This window comes from Camponotus vicinus, unplaced genomic scaffold (assembly GCF_025532165.1).
Source record: "Camponotus vicinus isolate PSW18456_S1 unplaced genomic scaffold, iyCamVici1.0 SCAF_13, whole genome shotgun sequence".
NCBI lineage: Eukaryota > Metazoa > Arthropoda > Insecta > Hymenoptera > Formicidae > Camponotus > Camponotus vicinus.
Genome location: NW_028141949.1, coordinates 12,112,846 through 12,139,152, shown reverse-complemented (window position 1 = coordinate 12,139,152; position 26,307 = coordinate 12,112,846). Strand labels below are relative to the sequence as shown.

The 26,307-nt window shown below is 37.0% G+C and overlaps 1 protein-coding gene across 3 annotated transcripts in view; it reads left to right on the top strand.

Moving 5' to 3' along the window:
* The window catches only part of LOC145964534 (uncharacterized), a 101,483-nt gene that overhangs the window by 38,143 nt on the left and 37,033 nt on the right, over nucleotides 1-26,307 (top strand). The window contains exon 1 of one of the 3 annotated variants that reach the window (XM_083087422.1): nucleotides 14,420-15,509. The exons of the other annotated variants lie outside the window; for them this stretch is intronic. The gene's annotated coding sequence lies outside the window, so the exon portion shown is untranslated. Of the gene's footprint in view, nucleotides 1-14,419; nucleotides 15,510-26,307 lie in introns of those variants that run through there. 3 annotated transcript variants of the gene reach the window in all.

Sequence of the window (26,307 nt, the reverse complement as noted above, 5' to 3'; positions counted from 1 at the left end):
CCTGTAAACTTTGAACTATAAACCCGAAAACCTGGACTGAAAACTGTATATATGGGTTTTTGGGGTCGCTGATGCTCATGAGGTTGTTGGGCTATAACGGCGCAGGGTTTGGAATTCATCATGTCATCTTAAAATGGCCGTAACTTTGCAAGGAAAAATCGTAGATGACCATTCGACAGCTCATTTTGAAGGGAAAGAGTAGTACTAAATGATGCAATTAGAAGAAAAGAGCTAAAAAATTTTGTGCGTCCTGTACATAACCTCAAAAGTAGCCCAAAAAGCCATTTTTCGAGTATATAACCTCAAATATCTCAAAATCCTGATGTGATGGGCCAATTCTGACCTCGGATTCGGATTCTACGCAGAAAATTACTTCGGAAATGACCCCCAGCTGCCCAACAACAAAACCTTGTAGACCTGTGTAATAGATACAGAATGACGTATACATTTGTCACGGAATATTTTTAAAAGCACGCTTACAAGCGACTTTTAAGCGGTTCCAGCTTTTAACGTCAACTACTATGCAAATCCTTACAAAATTCCGCTCGTAAAAATATCCTTGATAAAGAAATGTATTTGGAAGAATACATTTGCAAGACGGGGCCATTGACACCGTCGTAATTTTTGGACGAATTGCACGAAGCGCATATAATGTTGCGCAGCGACAGGGAATGTTCAAGGCGCGTTAAGATTTCACGATGATAAAGAGAAGCGAGTAGTCGCATTCCTGCTAATTGACTTTCTCGGCGCGCGAAACCGCCGAAAGTATTTCAAATCGCGGATTCCAGGGCGAGAATCTTCAGAGGGGGGGAGGCAGGAGAAGGAGCGTCGTTCGTTCGGGACCGTGATTAAGAAACCGCCGGTATACGAGAGGACGGTCCTCGTAAAGGCGCAGCGCAGGGAAGCGCCGAGTCTCGAGAAGACTTCGGGCCTGGCGCAAAAACAGGCCCGGCGAACCGCTGTAAAATCGTCTCGCGGATGCAGGGATGCATCTACCGTCTCCTTGAGCTCGTCTCCGAGAACATCATCTCGAAATCATGGCGATGATCGAGTCAGATATCGGATGTACGTAAATGGACCGGCGTGGATTCCTCTTTTCGAGCATCATCCGCGAGAAGGCGACGCCTCGCGAGGATGTTTTTGCGAGAGCCCGACCGCCGACTGTCAATGTGAGAAAACAAAGCGGGTGGCTGCCCGTGGAACGCCGAGGGAACCGCACAGGAGGACGACACACGAACGTCGGACGAACTCTGGTCACGCGCGGCGGTTGTAATCACGTCAGCGTGGTACCCTGGCTTCCTTGATTGGACGTGGGTCCAGCCCGTCGCGTCGGTCCCCTCGTTCTGCTTTCTTTTTCTCTCTCCTTCTCTCTTTCACGCGCAAATGTCGGTCGATCAGAGTCGGTTCTCGTGTGTACTTCTCTTTCCGCGTTTGCTGCGCCCACCCTCGCTCTTTGTTTCTCTCTTTCTCGCGTTATCCCGCTGGAAGCCGTCGTGCACAAATGAGGTTGTCGCGTCAGCGGGCTGTGGTCGGGACACGGGACGAGTTTCCTTTTTCTTCCTCGCTCTCGTCGTACGTTCGCCCGATATTTCTCCCTTTTGTCGTTTTCTTACGGCATCGCGACAGCTTCGCTCCATCGCGGCTGGACCGCGGTGCCTCGTCATTCATTCCTCTTCTTCTTTATGTAGTCCGATCATTCTTCTCGGGATTGTGAAACTTGTACAACAAGGCGAGGAAACAGAGGTCTATTGGCGCAAATGTATCGAAGCTCTTAGACGGAGGCTAACTAAATTCGAAAAACTCGAAAAGAACGTGTACTTTTAAAAGCCTTCAATCACGACGGATAAGACAAGCCTTTCTCCTCGCTTATTTATATTCGCCAATAACATGTTTGTTACACGGTGGCCTACAATAAAATTCGACAATGCTATTCTTTTATCGCCGAACCTGAATGCAATCGCGAAATTTGTCAGCCGCAACTTTATAGCAGACTCTGAATGTAATCTCGAAATTTGTCGGTCGAAATTTGTCTGAGCGATCTCCAAACGATGAGGGAAATGTCAAAAAGTCATAAATACACGGTACGAGCCACCCCGGAGGCGCGATATTCATGTATACCGCGGATACCGAATACGGTGGTGTGCTACGGTTTTATGACGGGCCACCATAAAATACGGATGTGTAGTACAACTCGAGTAGTCCCTGTAGGTGTAACGTTCGCGCGCAGGGGTGAGAAAAAGAAAGAAAAGGAGCGAGCGGAGAAAATAAAATCGGAGAAATATCCGGGAACAGCCACACGGACAACTTTATTATTTTCAACATGTTACGACATCAGTAGCATGGAAGATCCCGAGTTCTTTGTTAAAGAAGGATGGAGAATACACGTAGAATATAAAACGAAGAGAGAAGGAGAAAATGTACGACTTATATGCTGCATCGGGCCGGGAATAAATAAATGAACGGATTCAGGTCTCGATTCAGCCATCCGGATGTAATTCGTATTGAGCCACCTACGATTGAGATACCGAAATTAATCTACGTGAAAACTTTTCTTCAGATAGCTTTTTTAATTGCTACACAGAAAAAAATAAGTGTCAAATCAAAACTTATATACTTAAACTAATGCGTTCATTGTTTCGTATATACACAACAATTTATAATCTTCTTAGAAGAATTTAATAATTTTAAATTTCAACAATATTATAGTCTTATTTTAATATTGTAATTGTCACCTCAAGAATACATAATTATTTAATTCTACTTTAAGAAAATTATAATCTTTGATTTAAAAATGTTATTTTCTATCTAACGTTGTTTCTTTTCCATTCAAGAAAATTAAATCATTGTTTCGTATATACGCAACAATTTATAATCTTCTTAGAAGAATTTAATAATTTTAAATTTTAACAATATTATAGTCTTTTAATATTGTAATTGTCACCTCAAGAATATATAATTATTTAATTCTTCTTTAAGAAAATTATAATCTTTGATTTAAAAATGTTATTTTCTATCTAACATTGTTTCTTTTCCATTCAAGAAAATTAAATCATTGTTTCGTATAAACGCAACAATTTATAATCTTCTTAGAAGAATTTAATAATTTTACATTTCAACAATATTATAGTCTTATTTTAATATTGTAATTGTCATCTCAAGAATATATAATTATTTAATTCTTCTTTAAGAAAATTATAATCTTTGATTTAAAAATGTTATTTTATGTTATCTATCATTGTTTCTTTTCCATTCAAGAAAATTAAATCATTGTTTCGTATATACGCAACAATTTATAATCTTCTTGGAAGAATTTAATAATTTTAAATTTCAACAATATTATAGTCTTGATTTAATATTGTAATTGTCACCTCAAGAATACATAATTATTTAATTCTACTTTAAGAAAATTATAACCTTTGATTTAAAAATGTTATTTTCTATCTAACATTGTTTCTTTTCCATTCAAGAAAATTAAATCATTGTTTCGTATATACGCAACAATTTATAATCTTCTTAGAAGAATTTAATAATTTTAAATTCTAACAATATTATAGTCTTATTTCAATATTGTAATTGTCACCTCAAGAATATATAATTATTTAATTCTACTTTAAGAAAATTATAATCTTTGATTTAAAAATGTTATTTTCTATCTAATATTGTTTCTTTTCCATTCAAAAAAATTAAATCTTAAATCATAAGAATATATTTTTCTTGATTGAACTATATAAAATGGCTTCATTCAAGTAAGCAATTATTCAAGCAATTATATTTCTCTTTAATTAACGCAATATAATCTCATTTCAAGATTTCCATGTTAAAACTAAATAAATTTTCAAAACAAGAATGCCCTTTTTTTCTGTGTAGATTTATAAGAGAGATTTTTTGCGCGTAACCGAGCGTATTTAAAATCACATGTAATATAATTACTTAAAGGACACAATCTTGACATCCACTTTCAGAGATTCTCCACAAGCATGATTGAGGGTAGCCTCATGCACGATGAAGACTTTCAGCGATTCGCCACGCGATGGGAAACGTTCACGCACGTTGACGTTGATTCTTTCTTAGCTCGATAGTCATCATTAGACTTCGTCGCGTATTAAACTCGTACCATACCGATAGTAATCTATGGATCGCGAGCCGTCATGTTACACGCAGATTAGTAGGATTACCTTGCGTGCGTAGCTACGTGCAACGACGACAACTAAAGGTTAAAAAGACTTACTCTCGTGAATCCCTTTGTTGAGCGATAAAAAGGGGACGACGAGGATGGTCGACGAAAGTCGGTGCGAAAAGATACGGAAAGGCGGGGGAGAGAGAGAGAGAGAGAAAAAAAGATCGTCTGCGAGAGGAGGGAGACTCGGTACAGTCCAACTACGAGAATTATGCATAAACACGAGATTGGCCCTCATTACCGGCACGCAGCTGCTTCCAGGCTAATAAGCCGTCACAGCTTCTGTGCAAACGCGTCTCGATGCAAATGTTAACTCGTCGAGATATACTCCGCTCCCGGGGAGGAAGCGAGGATCGTTCGGACAGTGTACTAATGAGCGAGAGAGAACGAAGATATATGGACGGGACAGTCGCGAGGAATCTCAGGAAACATACGTATCGCTTGAAGATCTCTATGAACAAGCGCCACGTATCTCGAAAAGTATTCTGAATCCCTTCATTCGATCGAGCAGTCTCTCCTCGACGTACGATAAGAAAATCGTTCGGTTTATAAGAATTTAATTTTAACTTGCGAGCGAGCGCAATCTTCGATGATCTACTTCCCGATAATGAATTCCTCCACCCACGAAGAATTCCCGATACGGTTAAAAGGAGATAGGTCGAGGAGGCGTAGGAGGCGCGCGTTATCCCGAAAGTTTAGTGGCTGACGCGGGGCAGCGAGAAACCGGTAGTAAAGTTATTCAGCGAGGAAAAGAGAGAACCGCAAGAGAGAAAGAGAGAGAGAAAGAGACGGTCGGGAAGAAAGAAGAGGAGCCGGATAGTATCCGAGTGTACCCGAGCGATCTTTACAGATAAGAGGCAGAAGGTGTAACTTACTAGGCCTCCATACTCGGATACACGCCGCACACATATGTACCTTTATATATTCAGGGGCCTTCCGTTACGTGCCTCCCTTCCGCGTGTGTATTCTTCTCTCGTCTCTTTTATCTCCGTTTGCCCCTTTCCTCCCCCCCCCGCGTCCGTATTTCTCCCTTTCGCCCGCTTCTCGGCGTCTCCTAAACCCCGCCGTGATTATTATACGTTAGGCTTATAAACCCTTCGAATATGTAACAAGTATATGCAAAGACGCGTGGATATAGAAGGAGCTCCAAAATACGCTGCCGGACGCTTCCACGAACCCGAAATAAAGACAATGGGCTCCCGTGGTACTCGCCATTAAGTCGCGGTTATTCGACGGTCGTGCGTTCGTTTGGTCTAAAAGTGTTCGCTCGCGAAACAATTTTGTAAAACGTACGTTCGTTCAAGCTTCCCTCGATATTTTCAGGTGATTTAGAGTAACGATAAAACTACCCAGAAAAAAAATAAGTGTCAAATCAAAACTTATACACTGAAAAAAAAATTCTGGGTAAATCTATGAGATGCATTTAGTAATGCATTTTTTGAAATATTTAGTTTTTATCATCAAGTATGATAATAATAACAAAATGTTTAGTAATAGTTATAAACATTTTCCAAAAATAGTTATAAATATTTTACGTTTAATTGAGTTCACTAAATATTAAAAATAATTAAATAATTTCGTCTTAATCACCTATACGTTTAGTTGAAACTATTTCACCACAGCGGTGGGTAACATTTATCAAGTTTGGATTATTATAACCAAGCCTTTTTTTCAGTGTATACTTAAACTAACGCGTTCACTGTTTCGTATATACGCAACAATTTATAATCTTCTTGGAAGAATTTAATAATTTTAAATTTCAACAATATTATAGTCTTATTTTAATATTGTAATTGTCAAGAATATATAATTATTTAATTCTACTTTAAGAAAATTATAATCTTTGATTTAAAAATGTTATTTTCTATTCAACATTGTTTCTTTTCCATTCAAGAAAATTAAATCTTAAATCATAAGAATATATTTTTCTTGATTGAACTATATAAAATAGCTTCATTCAAGTAAGCAATTAATCAAGCAATTATATTTTTCTTTAATTAACGCAATATAATCTCATTTCAAGATTTCCATGTTAAAACTAAATATATTTTCAAAACAAGAATGTCCTTTTTTTCTGTGTACTGATCGAATGAAATTAACTACGGCTACGAGCGCGTCTTTATTTCGCGTTTTTTTTTTAAGTTGACAAGTTTGCAATCTACAGGTTCTTGTAATTTGCAGAACTGTAGGTTTTCAGAATTAGAAATATATATACTCTCTATATAGCTATAATTCTTTTTGAAGCGAAGGTAATCAAGAAGCAAATGGAGAAAATTGAAACATGATAAAAAGAGAGATAGAAATGATAGGTCACACACAAGAAGAAATTCTTCTGAATACGTTGTTACGGAAATTCAAGATGAAAAAAAAAAAGTATTTTTCTCTATCGTACAATCATCGAAATATCTTGATCTCTAAATATATATTATAAATATGTTTAAAAAATTAATATATTATTTAATATACAATATTTAATATATAATAAGATATATATTGTGTGTGTAAAAATATAATATATCTTTATATAATATATATTATATAAAAAATTATATAAATTATATTATAAATATTATATATTATAAATATTTTTATTATAATTATTTTAAATATTTATAATATTATATATTATAAATATTTTTAAAATTATATATATACATATGTATTATATAAATATGTATTATATAAGATAGGATTAAAAATATGAAATGTATTATAAAACAGAATAGAAGTAATTATCAGAGCTAAAAGTAGTATAAAACATTCTATTGTACATGTCTATTTAGTTGTATTTCGAAGCAATGTTTCAATAAGCGATAGCATAGTAGCTATTGCAGTGCCTACACGCTAATAAATCGTAGACAGGTGTTCGGGAGAAGAACCGTGAAGCGTACCGAAGCGCCGCTCGATGACGAATCGCAAAGTGAACCGTGGAATTATATCGCGGATGTAGCTTCCACGACAAATAAATAACGTCTCTCTCTCTAACTATTAAAGTTACACAAGTTTTAAATATCATCAGCAACGATGATCGTGTCAATTAATTACTTTTTGTAAAAATAAAGATTCGTACATGCGCGATCGCGGCGGATCGTTTTTATTTAGGAGCATTTCAAGGTCTCGGAGGTGATCGTCCTCGCCTGTAACAATTAGTCGGTAGACGAGGGGGACGTGAGCGCGCGCGCGCGCGGGTAACTCGTTGCGCCCAGGTTGCTTCGTTGTTCGTGCGATCACGTGCTGGATCTCCCGAAAATTGACCATCTGCCGGAATAACGACTTAATTTGCCCGAGACTCTCTCCTTAGCCCGCAGCCAAGGTGGCGATCTCGTCCGTTTCTTGGAAGCATTCTCCTTTCGTTGGCATGCCGTCGAAAAACGAGTCACTAATGCCGTACTCGCTTATCGGCTGCTACAGCTTCATTTTAAAAGATTTTTTGAAATCGACTCGAGTTCGACATTCCTAGCGATCGAGAAAAATCTTTCGGCAAACTTTCGCGTTTTATTAAAAATTGCAAATTATTCAACCATCGAAATTATTCAGCGCGAAATCTTTTTGCTCATAAGTAGTTTTATAAATTAATATAATTAAATTTTAGTTTTATAAATTATATATATTAATATAAGTAGTTATATAAATTAATATAATTAATTTATCGTACATGTATACAAATTTAAGCTAACAGAGCAATATTTTTTATCACTTTTGTTGCTTCGTCCTGCATCGAGAGTCAGGTGTGTTTCGAAAAGATAGACCTCACACATGCATATCCATATAACCGGAAGAAAGTAATCCACAACGATCATTCTTACGGCCATAAATCTCGAGCGGCTTAGTAAAAATTTCAGGCGGATCGATGAACGATCGGTACAAATTATTTTGACTCTATAATTTCGGCACTCGGATAATTTTATCTTCGGGGAATTTTCTTTAGACTTTTCTTTTTATCCATCGATCGCGCAATCTTTCGCAACTGAAATTTTCTCTTCTTTCTGTTTCAGGTGAGTATCCATTCAGTACTCGAAAATTCCACAAAATAATTACTCGTGATAGCGGCTGACGGTGAGTAGCATAATCGTTTTTTAAGGAAATTATTATCGAAAAACTTGAAACATACATGGGAAAAAATTAAAAGGAGGGAAGAGAGACTTTTCTTTAGAAAAATCGACAGTACAAACATTTCATGGGCGATCTGGCTTCAGTTACACTGGTATAGGATTAGACGCGGGTGCGTCTAGCAGCATCTCCTTACGTCACCGTCACTTTAATTCTCGTTTCTTCACGCACGTAATCACCATCTCGCGCTCGCGCGCGCGCGCGCGCACGCACGCGGTACGCGTATCCCGACGATAATCCTTTATCGCTAAAGAGCCGGAGAATCGTAGGCAGATACGAATGCGATTTTCAAAACCTGTTATGGTCGTTCCGGAGCCTCCATGGTGGTCTACAATTGCAGTAATAACTCAATTATCCTCTCTGGGCTTCGTACCCGCCTATCTGCCTCTTTTACTCTCAAATCTTTCACTCCGTCCTTCCCTCTCGTCGCTATCTCTTTTCCTCCCTCCGCCCTTTCTCCTGCTTCTCTCTCTCTCTTTCCGTCTTGCGGCTCTCCTCTTGCGGTTTCTTCCTCCTTTTACCTCGATCCGATCCCCTCCGCGCTACTCCAACCGCCACCCTCCCCCTTTCCTTCTCTTGTGGAGCATAATAAACCCTTCGATCCCATCACGATCTTTCCATCCACATATTATTAGGGCTTGCACACACGCCGGGAGTTCGGCCCCGACTATCCCCACCGCGTTCACCATGACTAGAATCGTTTCTTCACGATTAGTTCTTGCAGAGATCGCGGAAAATCCAGGGATCTTTACTTACTCTTGACTGCTACTTGAAATTAGTATACGCTATTGTAGATATTAAATTATTCAAACAAATCTTTAGAAATTATAAAGATACACAGAAAAAAAATAAGTGTCAAATCAAAACTTATATACTTAAACTAACGTGTTCATTGTTTCGTATATACGCAACAATTTATAATCTTCTTGGAAGAATTTAATAATTTTAAATTTCAACAATATTATAGTCTTGATTTAATATTGTAATTGTCACGTCAAGAATATATAATTATTTAATTCTACTTTAAGAAAATTAAAATCTTTGATTTAAAAATGTTATTTTCTATCTAACATAGTTTCTTTTCCATTCAAGAAAATTAAATCATTGTTTCGTATATACGCAACAATTTATAATCTTCTTAGAAGAATTTAATAATTTTAAATTTTAACAATATTATAGTCTTGATTTAATATTGTAATTGTCACCTCAAGAATATATAATTATTTAAATCTACTTTAAGAAAATTATAATCTTTGATTTAAAAATGTTATTTTCTATCTAATATTGTTTCTTTTCCATTCAAGAAAATTAAATCATTGTTTCGTATATACGCAACAATTTATAATCTTCTTAGAAGAAATTAATAATTTTAAATTTCAACAATATTATAGTCTTATTTTAATATTGTAATTGTCACGTCAAGAATATATAATTATTTAATTCTACTTTAAGAAAATTAAAATCTTTGATTTAAAAATGTTATTTTCTATCTAACATAGTTTCTTTTATCTCTGTTAAGCCAGCAGAACCAAATCAGCAAAATCAAACCAAACCTATCAAATTATTTAGTACCTATTTTGTACTAATTTGTACCACTAATAATAATTTTGTACCTTGTGCAATTTTGAAAAAAACTGTGACACTGCCACCTTAATATTAAGCCAGCAGGACCACAATAAAAAAAAAAGAAAAAAAGAAAATCAAGTACAGAAATATAACAGACTGAATTTGTACTAATTTGTACTACTAATAAGAATGTTATAATTTTACTGTTATAATTTTACTGTTATAATTTTACTGAAAAGATATCTGAATTTGAAACATATATGAAATTTAAAAAATTGTATGATATGTTGTGTGTGTATTCTGCCGATAGGATAGAGTATCATATTTCTGAGACTGATGAGGGTCGGGGGTAGTTTTTGAATAATCGGCGAGGGTACAAAATTTAAAACTTTATATTTTGATAATACAAATTATGCCCCGTCGAATGTACAAGTAGCGATTGATTCTGATAATGGGAACGAGTACTTTATTCTTGAGACTGATAGGGCTGAGTTCAATTGGGGGTTGTTTGAAACAGAAGGGATGAATATATTAGGTTCTTTTTAATGGTACAAATTAGTACAAATTTAGTCTATTGCATTTATGTACTTGATTTTCTTTTTTTTTTCTTTTTTTTTATTGTGGTCCTGCTGACTTAATATTAAGGTAGCAGTGTCACGGTTTTTTTCGAAATTGTGCAGGTTATAAAATTCTTATTAGTAGTACAAATTAGTACAAATTCAGTCTGTTATATTTCTGTACTTGATTTTCTTTTTTTCTTTTTTTTTTATTGTGGTCCTGCTGGCTTAATATTAAGGTGGCAGTGTCACAGTTTTTTTCAAAATTGCACAAGGTACAAAATTATTATTAGTGGTACAAATTAGTACAAAATAGGTACTAAATAATTTGATAGGTTTGGTTTGATTTTGCTGATTTGGTTCTGCTGGCTTAACAGAGGTGTTTCTTTTCCATTCAAGAAAATTAAATCATTGTTTCGTATATACGCAACAATTTATAATCTTCTTAGAAGAAATTAATAATTTTAAATTTCAACAATATTATAGTCTTATTTTAATATTGTAATTGTCACGTCAAGAATATATAATTATTTAATTCTACTTTAAGAAAATTAAAATCTTTGATTTAAAAATGTTATTTTCTATCTAACATAGTTTCTTTTCCATTCAAGAAAATTAAATCATTGTTTCGTATATACGCAACAATTTATAATCTTCTTGGAAGAATTTAATAATTTTAAATTTCAACAATATTATAGTCTTGATTTAATATTGTAATTGTCACCTCAAGAATATATAATTATTTAATTCTACTTTAAGAAAATTATAATCTTTGATTTAAAAATGTTATTTTCTACCTAACATTGTTTCTTTTCCACTCAAGAAAATTAAATCTTAAATCATAAGAATATATTTTTCTTGAACTATATAAAATGGCTTCATTCAAGTAAGCAATTATTCAAGCAATTATATTTCTCTTTAATTAACGCAATATAATCTCATTTCAAGATTTCCATGTTAAAACTAAATATATTTTCAAAACAAGAATGTCCTTTTTTCTGTGTATATAAAAATTATATAGCACGTATAATTATTGATTAAAATCATATGAATTGAACATGAAAAATTGAATAAATCAATTAGACGCACGTGCGAATATGATGGATTTTCGAGCGAATTATATTGAAAACTCGTAATTTCATATTTTCCCGCACTGAGAAAAATCGTTTGCTTGTATCAACAAGACGTATCTGATAGAAGACATTTTGATTAAACTAAGGAGAATTTCTAGTTATCACAATAAGACTCGATTTTTTATAACTAGAACGTTTAATAGACTTTACTACAAGGATTTGGTTAGTATTTTCTAGTTGGATCTATAAAACTTCTGTTATATTAACTAAACATGGACAGAGTGATGTCATTTTTTTTGTAAATTTATTATTATCAAGAAAATTTGATAAATTTAACAGGAAGAAATTAATCATACTTATCTGGCAATTCCTAAAGGAATTCTGATTCGTCCATTTTCCAACAGACATACTGATTGAATCTACCAGATTTTTAATTAATGCAATCAGATTTTTTTCTTAGTGCGAGAAAATTTTTATTTCGACATTGCTCGTGGTCCATTTTTATCAGCCAATTATGGATATTTAAAGCTCGAGCGAATCTCCAGAAATCAAGGTCGCCAACGGAGGGAGCTTTCGATGCGGATTGTTATCTATCGCTGCTAGATTCGTGAACGTGATCTCGTTGTGGTTTCATTCCGATAAAATATATTTGCCTACTATGGCGGGGGAGGGAGAGGGAAATCATGTGTAGATAGACGGAAGAGCGAAAAAGAAAGACAAAGAAGGAAGACCGAATGCAATGGAGCGAGTGGAAGAAAGAAAAGCAACGTGGTACCGCGTGCCGGAGGCACCATGGGTTCGGTCCGAACTAGAGGGGTTAAGCCAAAGCCCCATCGATCATGGGATCCAGCCAGTCCACGATCCCATGACTCTGACCATAAAGCCCCGTAAGACGCGCGCTGAGAAGGAGCACGAGCGAGAGCGGAGAGAAGGATAAAGGGAGAGGGAAGGAGAGCGAGAGAGAGAGAAAGAGAACGAGTTGGACCCTGTAACCGTGAACTCTGCACGCGGCTTTATGGAGGTACGACGACGTAGAATTACCCCCGTCGTAAGCAGGTATATACTTAAATCTCGCGCGCATGCATGTAAGTCGCGCACGAAATTACGTTCTTGCGCGGACGAGATCAAGATTGTGGAAAATCTCGTATCCACAGACGGGGGTTGTGGCGCGGATTCATCCGACGTATCGTTCGTATTAAACTCGCTCGTCCTTGTATCGATTTAAAATAAAAATCTTTCCGAAAAAAACGATAATTTTCTCGCTTATCAAACCCTTGATGATAAAATTTGAGGGAATACACAGAAAAAAAGGAATTCTTGTTTTAAAAATATATTTAGTTTTAAATGGAAATCTTGAAATGAGGTTATATTGCGTTAATTAAAGAAAAATATAATTGTTTGAATAATTGCTTACTTGAATGAAGCCATTTTATATAGTTCAATCAAGAAAAATATATTCTTATGATTTAAGATTAATTTTCTTGGATGGAAAAAAAACAATGTTAGATAGAAAATAACATTTTTAAATCAAAGATTATAATTTTCTTAAAGTAGAATTAAATAATTATATATTCTTGAGATGACAATTAAAATATTAAAATAAGACTACTATAATATTGTTGAAATTTAAAATTAATAAATTCTTTTAAGAAGATTATAAATTGTTGCGTATATACGAAAAAATGTTTTAATTTTCTTGAATGAAAAAGAAACAATGTTAGATAGAAAATAACATTTTTAAATCAGATTATAATTTTCTTAAAGTAGAATTAAATAATTATATATTCTTGAGATGACAATTACAATATTAAAATAAGATTATATTATTGAAATTTAAAATTAATAAATTCTTTTAAGAAGATTATAAATTGTTGCGTATATACGAAAAAATGTTTTAATTTTCTTGAATGGAAAAGAAACAATGTTAGATAGAAAATAACATTTTTAAATCAGATTATAATTTTCTTAAAGTAAGATTAAATAATTATATATTCTTGAGATGACAATTACAATATTAAAATAAGACTACTATAATATTGTTGAAATTTAAAATTAATAAATTCTTTTAAGAAGATGATAAATTGTTGCGTATATACGAAACAATGAACGCGTTAGTTTAAATATATAAATTTTGATTTGACACTTTTTTTTTTTCTGTGTACGATTTAGCTGTCAAACTGCTTTTTTCGTTGAATTACGCATAGAAGGAAAAAAATTTGTAACACACCGATTGTTAAATATATATATCGATCCTTCCGATTACTACAGCTATTAGCTATTGACAGGTGTGTGAGAGCGTTTAAATTATTTAGCGACCCTGGAGATGGACTGCGCGCGCGAACACATGACAGCAAATGACAAGAGTCACGCAACGTGCAATCAAGCATTGCTTCGTATTAAGCTCGTTAATGCAACATAAAGTAATAATGAGAGAATAATTTAAAACATTGCCGAGTCCAAGGCAACAGTCGTTTGCAAAAAAAATTTCGACATCCGTCTTCCGTAAGCTTCGCGATTTTTGCGCAAATTCCGAAATTCATGGAAGAGAAGAGAGATCGCAACGCTTTTCGACGAATCGAATGCATTAATCAAATCGAATGCAATTCTTTCCTCGGTGCTTCCCTTCTGTCATCATCGGAAAGATAGCTTACTCCCTTTCTTCCTTCTTTTTCTCACCCTCCCTTCTTTCTCTACCCGATTCGTACCTTCGCCCTCGGCCGGTTCTCTCTCTCTCTCTCTCTTCTTCTCCTTCTCCTCCTTCCTTGCCAAACCAATCTTCCATCCCTGAAGTAAGACATTGAGGCACCTGCTAGAGTCCAGCTCAATCAGGGAGTATAGCGTGTCGGCACCCAAGCAGAAGACGGTAGTGGGAGAGCTTGCATGGCATACCGTGGAACTGTATCCGGACGGAGCAGGGGCCCTCGGCCGACTGGGTGGTCCTACCGCTTCAGTTGTGTTCCGACGCGCTTCAAGCCAACACTACGAACACTATTTCTGATCCGCCGGCGTCTGCCGTCCGGCGAGGCCGACCTATCGAGGTAACCTCGCAGATTATACCGGTTCCGGTGCTCCATCGGCGCTCGGTAGCGTCGACCGATCGATCAGTCCTGATCGCCTCTTCGATTATCGGGGATCTGTACACACGATAATTTGCGCACAGTTCGACACCCCTTTTTCCTCCGACGTTGTTGTGGATATATGCTAATAATTTTGATTAATAACATTGCGCAATCTCGTCGTCTGTTTCTCTCGAGAAAGTGTTATTTTCCGAGAAACATCAAATTTCGTGTCTATTTCCTCGTATCTGTATAATTTCAGAGAGGTTCGTGTTTGTAATAAAAGTGACTAGATATTTCTATAATAATTATAGAGTGACATTAATAATCTACGAACTTAATGTATGAACGCACAGCAGTGTGATGAGTGATTATCAGCGATGAACCAGTGTACCTTTAACTTATTCTCACATATTGAAAAGATAACTAAAAACTCTGCATGAAGCGCCGGAAGTGCCAGGGAATTTTGTGGAAAATCAGTGGAAAAGATAAGCGAGAAAAATTCTTTTCCACTTGAGCGGAACGATCTTATAGAGCAAAGTGCGAAGAAAGAGAGGAGGAAGGTATAAGAAACGATAACGACAAGGTGGTGCGGGGTGTAATCAAATGCAGGTTTATTTAGAACGGCTTTGATAAAGTGGTTAGTGCGAAAGCGTGGATCGGGCCAATCATACCTGATTGCCTGGACGTGAGTTGTGCGAACCGAGAGAGAAGACGAGAAAGGAAGAGAAGACAGAGGGGAAGGGGGAGAGAGAGAAAGAGAGAGAGAGGCTAGTCCACCACCGCGGCTCGTTGCGCACGTCGAGAATGAAGACGTCTCGTGTCGGTGAATGTTACGTGCCACGTGATTCATAGTAGCATTTCCTGTCCTCCTCATTTTGGGCAATCAATGATCACGCGTGTCTTCCTCAAACTTTTGGCAAATCGCATCACGACTCGATTGATGGAGCGGCTGTAATTTCGGTGAGAGGTGAGTCGATAATATTTGTTTATTTAATTTTTTTCTCGTTTCAACTTTCGAAAGGAAATGCTCGAAATTTGATCGATGGCGGAGCAAAAAATGACGGCGAGACATGTAATTAATCATAATAGAAAATGCTGATAAAGTCGCGTTGTTGTATTCAAAAGAGCTATAAAATAATCTCGTTACAAAAAAAAAAAAAACATACATTCGTAGGAAGCGATCCGTTGCAGCCGTTTTTTCGAAAAATTTTCCGGCTCCAAGGATCTTCCTGAAGGTTTCACAATTCCGGCCCCTCCTTCAGGTATGCGACCGTTGTGCTGCTATTCAACGTTTCTTTTTATTCTTTCCAAGGAGTTTCACCGACGTGTCTGAGAACGTCTAATTCCTAATTCCTATTCCCTCGTAGCTACATTATGAAGCTTTGTGGTTAAAGGCCAGCTTTCGCCGCTTTTTTTCTTCAATACGCGGCCCCAGTTCTGGAGCAAGAAGCATCTTTATTATTGTCATGGAGATGTGTGTGTCGACCGTAAAGAGTTTACTACGAGAGACAGTTGTGTCGATGCCGAATTCGGTTCTTCATTGTTAACTATAGCATCACGTCGTGTCTAGCGAATTCTGTTGATTTTGAAATTTTTACTCAAATCTATCTGAATATTTCACAATGCATGTGTTCTCATATTTTGCATGTTACGTGTGACAGAATACAAACTCTCTCTCTTAGATTTACAATTGAAGAATAGAAAAAGAAAGGTCATTGGAAACTTAAGTCGCTGTTTTTTGTTACATATCATTCGATGAAAATATTATGAAGCACACAAAAGCTTCTATTCTTCACTCGACCCCAACGATTGTTATATGAATCATACTTTTAAAATTGAAAAAATTTTTTATAAATTAACAATTAATAATTATATAAACAATTAATAATTATATAACAATTAATAATTATATATTTATATAATAAATTATATAAATAATTATATATTAATAATTTTATAAATATACAAAAAATTTGAAAGTCTAATGAAAATCAGTCATAACAATAATTAAGATAAAATATAGAAGCAATGATTTTGTTAACTATTATTTTTGTTAATCCTGCCTACTGGAATTCTCTGGTATTTCTTACTATTTTGGTTTCCTTTCTTTTCATGCTTTACATATGTAATTTTTCTTTCAAGGAAATATACATCACTCTTGCTTTCCTTTGATTTTGGACTTTCGCTTTAAATGTCGCTCTCTTTCATTTTTCGGCTCCTGCTAGCAAGACACACTGTCGTCACTTCTGTATGGGAGGAGGGGCTGCGTCTTTTTCTTTCAATAAAAATTTCTTTCTCTTATCCATTCAATGGAATCTTTTGCAATTTTCTTTTCTTAAGAAAAAGGCAACAAAAGCCAACAACTGCAGCTCAAATTATCATATACCCTTTTTCTTCTCCTTGCTTTCAAAATCTCACGCCGTTTTCAAACCGGACAATCAATCATGTAATCAAAAATCTATCCGAACCGCGGGACCGATTGTAAGTAAGACGGCGCGCATCGCGAACGTTTCGTCTTGTAATGGAGGAACCGCTGGTGGCAAGAGGCTATCGTACAGACGGACGGATACAACACGGAGAACCAGTTCTCTCATTTCATTGCGTTCGTTGTCCGATAATGACGCATAGCACGGCGAGCACTGCGTGCGGCATAACGCGTGTGAAAGCACCGCGCCGGCGACGCACCGCGCAAGAGCAAACACTACACGAAAGTGTTCCCTCCGACTTTCAGGTCCTCCCACGTGAACCCGCGTATGAGAGAGGATAGGAGAATTATCCCCGTGGATACGCGGGCCGCTAATTTATGGCAATCACGGGATTTTCACAGCGGAGGGCAAGAAGAGATCGCGCGGCCTTAACGAGAACCGTTCGAGGGCGCAGGGTTCGTTACACGATTACCGACATTTTCATAAGATTGAATTTGTGTTTGTAAGCTGGACAGAAAGAGAGGGAGAAAGAGAGATAGTCGCGTTGCGATTATACCCTCTCTCATATTTTCTTATTCTTTACATTGTGTGCGTAATAATAGTTTCGTTTCGCGTGTAAAATACACGCGAGCGATCCTGTAACACGAAACGGATGGAAACAGGTATAAAAATTGACACTTGAATGCGCTGGCTGCTTAAGTGAAATGATACCTCATTATTATGGGAATCTTATTAAGCTGCAGAAATAATATGTCACGTTCTCGCGTGAGATGTATAATTGCTCCGCCATTAAAACGATGCGTCTCTCATTCACGAATAATATGCCGTTCCGGTTTAATTACATGCGTAAAAAGAAACTCGCGCGAATGCGAGATCGCCGACGTTAAGCTAAAATCGAGGGTACACACGAGCAAGTTGTTTGATATTAGTTGTTAATCGCGAGCATAACGTTGATCTCATGTCCGTGCATTATATTATATGCAAATAATTACAGGGTGTTTCTTAACAAGTGTGAAAAATTTTAGGAGATGATTCTTTGTCGAAAATCAAGGGAGATTTTTCATATAAACATATACTCCTACGTCCCTCCCTGTGGAGTTACACTTCTCCAAAAATGGGGGTAAAAATTAGGTTTTTATTTTTTCCTCAAATTTGGAACGTTAAAGAAATGAAATTAGGTGGATATTTTTTACTAGTAAAAAGGTTATTTATTAATATTTTTTTCAGCATCCCGTATTGTTATAAGGAGATGAAATTGGCAACTCCTATTTAATTTTTTATTAGAGCTTTTTAATGGGCCGGAATATAATCATCTAAAATTATGCATTAAAAAGTTTGATTTATTTAGAAACTTTTTTATTTCTTTTATTTTTTTCAAAAAATTAGTAGTTTTCAAGAAAAAAAATAAAATATGTTATCGTGCACAGCACGATGCTAAATAGCATAAGTTTCGAATTACGAAAAGTTAAATTTTAAAATAAAAATAAAATTAGAGTAAATGTTGGAAGAATTGGAACAAAAATAAAATTATAATAAAAACCTAAAAACTTGAAAAATAAAAACCTAATTTTTACCTCCATTTTTGAAGGAGTGTAACTTTACAGGGAGGGATGTAGAAATATATGTTTATATAAAAAAATTTTCGACAAAGAATCATCTCCTAAATTTTCCGCCTTATTAAGAAACATTCTATATATAATATAAGATATTTCGAAAAATATATGGTAAGATGCTATTTTTTTTAATAATTTGCAATCATAATTTTGGGTAACATTAATTAAATTTGTATTAACAAAAGAAATCTCAACTTTGTTTTTTTTTTTAAATACAAATTGCATTGCCATGCACTGCAATGCCACTTTTAACGACGCCCTGTATGAGCATATAAGGCACGCGCGCGTACAAGCATATAAAGTATACTCTTAACTCGCACAAGATATACGGCGATCGGCGCCGTGTGTTGCTCGAGTAATTAGCAAACACTTCGTTCGCGTAGATGTTAATAGATACATCTAATATGGCTATAAATTAACAAGATCAACGTTAACCATCAAGAATTATGTTGTACTGAAAATAAAGAAAACGCGCGAGGCGCAGGTACATATAATCGATAACGAACATTATTTTCCTCCAAGTTGGTACACATGTTTCGTGTCTTACTTAAAAATGGCGGTTATTAATTTTTTTTATCACGATGTTTTAATATTGATGCTTCTGTGCTACGCCTACGAGGTAATTAACCATCACGGATATAATTATGTGAAGGCTAAAAAGAAATTTCAGTCAGATTTCATGATTTATGTGTCCTGCATATTCTCTGAAAATATTTTCAGCGACTAAATCATTTTGCTATCGTAACAAACGTAAAACAATGAATGGATCGTGCAACAAAGTGCGAGAATAAATTCGACATTATACCGAGACGTGATAATATGCAAAACAGCGCGAGGGAAGAGGAATATAAGGCGAGATAGAAAAAATCAAATAAATGCGTAAAGTGATCGAAATAGCCGATAGAAGCGGCCGAATTAGATAAGATACATTGTATAACGTAAACAAAGTGTATAAAATTATTGATCGATTTTATCGTACGATCAGTCGATTGCGAATCTAAAGATTCAACATGTATTTACGCACGTGCCCCATCGTACCGGATAATCCGCAATGACTTCATTCGCAACCGATCGTAACGTAATTCACAGTTGCAATCATGCGGTGGGCAAATCGAGCGATCGGCCGACGAGCTCTCTCTCTCTCTCTCTCTTTCTCTATATCGCAGCTGCGAAACTTCGATCGATTAAGGGTTGGGAAGAAGAAGGATTCAGCTACGTGACCAAATCTGATTCTTTGTGGCGATCATAACTCGAAACCGATCGATCCGATGTAATTGAACTTGAATACCAGCTATCACGAGAAAGCGAGTACTACCTTATAATGATTGATAATGAGAGGGCAATTCGCAGAAAGTCGTTTGCGAATCGTGATCATTAGTTTTTCATGTATAACGCGGCATGATTAACTCGTTTGTGTTCGAGTCGATACGCGAGTCGTCCCAGTTTTATTCAATTTGGATGTATATGGATCTGATATACTGATCTGCTATTTCGTCTCACTGACGTCATACTGTAATGATTAATATATATAATGAGACAACTTGATATATAAAGAATCGAGTGCTATTGTCCCAGGCTTTTTTTTTGTTACGTTGCACGTAAGTTTTCGACTTGAACTTGAAAGAAAAAAATAGGGGATTTTCAATGATTTTTATTTTGATTAAACAGATTTGTGCTTTTTCTTAATAATCAGCATCATCATTATTTTTAAAATATTAAGAGAAAATTTTAGATGAAATTTTAGATGAATATTAGATGAAAATTTTTTTAAAAAGAGAAAAAATATATTTAAAAATTGCTTTTCAAAATAATAAAATTGTCATTATCGAATAGTAATCTATCGATATGTTAAGTGTTTCTACACTGAGAAAAAAATCTGGTTGCATTAATTAGAATTCTGGTAGATTCAACCAGTATGTCTGTTGGAAAATGGACGAACCAGAATTCTTGTAGGAATTACCAGATGAATCTGATTAATTTCTTCCTGTTAAATTTACCAAATTTTCTGGTTAATAATACTAAACTCGCCAGCACCAAGTCGTCTAAAATTTTTTCCATCTAATCTCAAAAATCTGTTTAATATTCTGAATTCCAACAAGATTATTGGATAAATTCAATCCAAATTATTGAATAAATTATTTTAAATTCAGTTTGTTAGAAATTAAACTGATAAACAGTGATGCAAGAAAAGGATGCAGCTCAAACACACACACAATCAGAGAGCTAGCGTCCTCTTTCTGGCACTACTGCTCGTAAGAGAAAAAAAAATATACTTTGGATTTAATGTTAATACTAGTTCTTTATATACATTTCATGGCAAATATTGAATACGAGTTAAGTTAAGAGTGGCTCGCCGCCTAGCGGCAAGCAAAGAAATTAATGTAACAAGAAATTTTATAGATCCAACCAGAAAATACTAACCAAATCCTTATAGTAAAATCTATTAAACGGTCTAGTTATAAAAAATCGAGTCTTATCATGATAACTAGAAATTCTTGTTTGATTTAACCAAAATGCCTTCAATCATATACGTCTTGTTGGTACAATCAAACGATTTTTCTCAGTGTAGAAGAGATGCAATTGCGTTTCTCGGGGCGACAAAGAGCACCGAGCCGATCCTGAAGGAGCGCGACGAGTTGTTTGATCTCGCTCGGATTTTATGGCTCCGACAGGCCAGGCCGGACAATTACTGGTTGTTAAACTCTGAGACTGTGCGCTCTGGCAAAACGATCGCAAAAGTCAGCGGCCGTCTGTCGGGTCTGCCCGTATACATATAAACTGTGCGCATCGCGAACCCGAGATCGCGCTCGCATTTTGTTGACCACGCTTTCGTCCCTCCTCGACAAAATTATTAAATATAAAAAACGCGAAAGATCGCAGATGCGTGTATATAAAACGTCTATATAAAACGCCAACGGAAGAAGTATATCTTGCGGACGGCGGTCTTCGGGTCTCGTTGAATGTTGCGCGTCAAGCATTAACGAGGGTGGTCAGTCAAGAAGAGAGACGGGCGTTCAGATCCCGCTGGCTAAAATTCCTGCGTTTCACGAGAGACGCTCGCGGAAAATACGATGAAGAAATTACGCTCGCGCGCGCGCGCGCGCGGGATGCGGATCTCTTAATTCTGACGAGACAAGCGTCATCCTTCTCCTCCTCCCGTCGAGTCGTTCTCTACGAGGCTCGCTCGTGGCTTGCTCATCTGACGGACAACCCGCAATTATCTTTACTAAACTAGAGATCCCTGTGATTGCACGGTTACTCCGGTTATAGTTTCGCGGATGCGGGAGATCTTTCGTATCCTGATCGGTTACGTTCTCCGTAAATCGTATCTTGTAACTCGATTTGAATATCTCGAGCACGATCGATGGAGCGAGAAGACAGGATGCTCGACTCGTTGAATCTTCCCATCGCGTGGTTTATCTTTATTTAATATATTTCCTGTTAATTTATGATCCGCAATAATTGACTTAGCGCGCGAGACGAACGATCGGTTCTGTTACTTCGTCAGACGTCCACTTTGCAAACCGAGTGATTGAGAGAGGGTAGAAAAAGTTCAACGGGGCGTTAAAAGATCAAACGTACACGCTCGTGCTCCTTCAGTGACTTCGAACCCCCTTCCCTTTTAATGAAGAGGGTTCGAGAAACGCGAGGCGGCACGCGCGATTACAAACGACGACGTACTTTCGATTAAGCTGTATGCAAACATTGAAATGTTCGCGAATTAAATGCGATGCAATTTCGCCGCATTGCGAACCGACCGACCGGAAATCCATTCGGTACGGGCATTGTCGGGAGTTTGCATGAATGACGCGATCGTTGGCGGCTCTCGATGATTCGACAGAATGGGCTCGGCGATGCGTTCAAACTACCTGCGACACCTCGAACCACCCGTCATTGTTTCTCGCGAATAGCGCGGATAAGACGGGGCGTGTGCCGTCACAAAGCTACTCCGCCTCGGCAAGAGAAAGGGTTAATCGCGGTTTCAAAGCGGTTTTGAGCCATTAGCGAATGTCCCCGCGCTTGAAGAAAGGAAAGCAAGAGAAGGGGTCGATTAACCTGCTCCCCCGTTGATTGGATCAATTCAGTTGATGTGGTAATCGCGCGAGAGTACGATATTTTCTGCCGATTCTTTCACTCGTTCAACGAATTGTAAATATTATAAATATTTTATGATTTGATGAACTATGATTTATATCCATCACTTGATGAACTATGATTTATATCCATCACTTGATCTTATATACTTGAAAAGGACCACAACCATATGGTCGAAACGTCGTAATTAATAAACAAAAATTCTGGCTAGTTTTGGTCGATTACATTATTTCCAATGATCCTTTGATAAATATTTTAATTAATAATTTAAATATTACATATTACTATAATTTAAATATACAATTTATATTTAATATTAATTTAAATGTTATAAATATTTTAATTAATATTATTGATATTAATTATATTATATTATATTATATAAATTATATTATATTATATAAATATTTATTATTATTATTATATTATATTATATTATTATATTATTATATTATACTATATTATATTATATTATATTACTATATTTTAAATATTATTAATGTTATTAATATTATTAATATTATTAATATTATAAATTTTATAAAAAAATATATTAATATATAAATTATTATAATATATAATATATAATTATTATAATATATAAATTATTAATATATAAAATTATTAATATATATGCTTAAATGTGTATAGATATTTAAGCTAATTCTTATAAAAGTGTTATTTATATTCCCCGTTTCAAAATGAATATTTAGCAAGGGGGGCAGAGAAGAGATTCGAGGATTCGATCGATTATCGCAAAGTTCCTACTTTCCCTTTTCCTTTCATCATCGTGTATAACTTTCCATCCTTGTTTCTTGCTGAGAACACGGGTGCGTCGAAGCGTAACTAAGTCGATGCGACACGACTGGCGCACTTTATCGCGCGACAATATAATCATTTCATATAGCCACGCGAACAAGGATACCGACGAGGCTGCGTGCGAGAGCGTCGTGAGAGAGAGAGAGAGAGAGAGGAGGAGAGCCGGAAATCGAAACGGGCGTGCGCCAAACCGCGACGGGTCACAATGAACTGCGGGGGCCCCTTGTTTGTTTGCCAAACAATTGGCGGCTCGATTCGACTGCGATGAAAACAACGAGCGACAATCGACCGTTCATTCGGCGGCCGAGTGGAAAGAGGATGACGATACGTTGACGAGAACCCCTATTATCGGACGGGGCCGATTGTTTTATACATGGTGAACGATCAAAATCGAATCGCGTTGATTGAGTGAAAATACCTGTTTCTCGATTACATATTGCGTAAAATATCGACGAGGGAAGGAAAGAAAATCTCAAAGCTCTCTTCGTCAATGAAGCCGTTTATCGCTTAATCATCGCTCGTCCCTCTCTCCGAGCAACGATAACTCCTAGACCACGCTAACGTGTTTAACGCCTATAATCCTCACACACGCGTGCGTAATTCTATCTCTTCTCGTCTCCCCTTCCTCCTTCTCTCTCTCTGTGTCGACAATATGCCAGTCGCTATAAATACATACGCACGCACGCACGCACGCGAGCGAGCGCGCGCGCGTGAATATGTCGCGACTGTCGCCACGTGTGAAGCAGTTCCGAGGGTCTCTTTCGCCCTGTTCTTTCTCGCTCTCGTGAGACATCACGCGACGAGTTTCTCTCTTCGACCTTCGTCCTCTCTGGTCCTCGCCTCTCGTCTCCCGCGCTCTTCTCGCGCGCGAGAGACCGACTCTTGAGGGGGTGGGGGAGGGGATATTCCCGGTCGACATTTTTCTCGTAGGAATGCGGAGTCGTTACGTTCGCAAGGCGTTACGATCGAATCGCCCGAGATGTTCTTACCGGTTCCATGCGCCTGAAGATTCTCCCGGGAATTCGAGATCATTTCGCGAAATTGAAGTTTATGAAAGTTTGCTCGCTAATAAGGCGTATCTCTCCGATGATTTTCTCGTTTATTTAGGACTGAGGTGGACAGAGGAGCAGATGCGGTGCCAGGTCTTTAAATCTTTAGATCCTTGTTGGATAAAAATCCCTTAAATTTTAATTATTGCACACGAGAAGTACAGTGAAAGCGATTTGTTGGAAGGTGAACACTTTGTGTTTGCGAAATCTTTTCAAACACGCGCACAGTCCTCGATAAAAACGTTAAAAAGAAGAGACAGGGCGTATAACAACACACTCAGGAATGAACAGAAAAAGAGAAAAGTACCGTCGAGACGGCAAGGTTACAATTTTTTGTCGCCAGCCTCAGTGCTATAATAGACATCATGCGGTGTCCTATCCAGGCTATCGAGTTCGGCAGGCCTTCCACGAAGGGCTACGACTGAAAAAGATTCGATGGCATGAATTAAAGACGGCTTCTGAGTAAATAGGTGTGCTTAATACTAGGTTCTCCTACCGAGCATATCGTTATCGTTCTCAATTCTACCTCTCATCTATCTCTCTTACCGCTTTGCAGTCATCAATTTATTTGAAACTCAAGTGACATATCGTTATAATATTTCATAACTCTCCTTATGCAATTAGTGCCTTATAAAGGGTCCCGAGATTTCTACAATCTTGATTTTTGACAGATAGAACTGGGCCGAAGAGCGAACCAAGTTTTCATCTTGACAATTAACGCGGTTAAAAAGTAATTAGTTCTCTTCCATCACATCTATGTTAGATGATTCTTCCTTAGGGCCTGTGAACATCTCACACAGACGCGTCATCCTGGTCCCTCTCAAAGACCCCTCGGGACGAATACTCGGACACGAGGATGCCCGAAGTAACACGAACGCAATCACGAGGACCAACGCATGCGCACACCCGCACTGGAGGACGCCGCCGTCGGAGCAGACATCTCTTTGTTACGGGGTCCAGTTCTTTCCTTCGTCGTAGGGAAGGCTTCGAGTCAGATTCGAATCTAGTCTATTATAATTAAACATGCGGATGCTCGAAATAAATTCGTCATCAAAATGTTTGGAAGAAGTATCAAGAAAGGTATATAAATTACAAAGGTTTGCGATATATTTTAGCGTCATTTATTCCTTCCAACACTCTGTTCCACAGACAAAAGAAAGAAATTTCACGTGTTTTTCATTTGAAAAAATAAAAATGATATATAAAAACTTCAATCTCCGCAAAAAGGTAGCAACGTTGATCGCGTGGAGATCGGATCGTGATTGTTGCTACCGGAACACGAACGTAGGAACGGCCGGTAGGTAGGTAGGTAGATCGGAGGAAAGTGTACGCGCTAGTTAGTTAGCCGCGCTCGTGTTAGTAGCCGCAGGTAGACCCGTCTTCACGGGTGCAGGATATGCGGAGGATACGTCAGGGTCCAACCAAGGGAGATACATATTTGTTACGAGACGATGTCGCTCCTCCTGGCGCGGACGTGATTCGCCTTCGCGATTCGAATAAAGACCTCCGCCTGGGTGACTTCGTTTCCAGGGTGAAGCTCGCCTGGAATCGCGAACATGCCTCCAATAGGAAGACGGCGATTGACGGTCGGTTTCGAATGCGTCCAGCATTCGATCCCTTTGTTTTTTTTTCTCTCTCGATCGCGTGTGCCTGGACTCGGTAACTACTACTTGATAACGTTCTACAGAGAATAGCGGTATGCTTTTACTAATTGCATCACAAAAATGTGACTTTTTCACCAAAATCTAGAGACCCTCTAACAA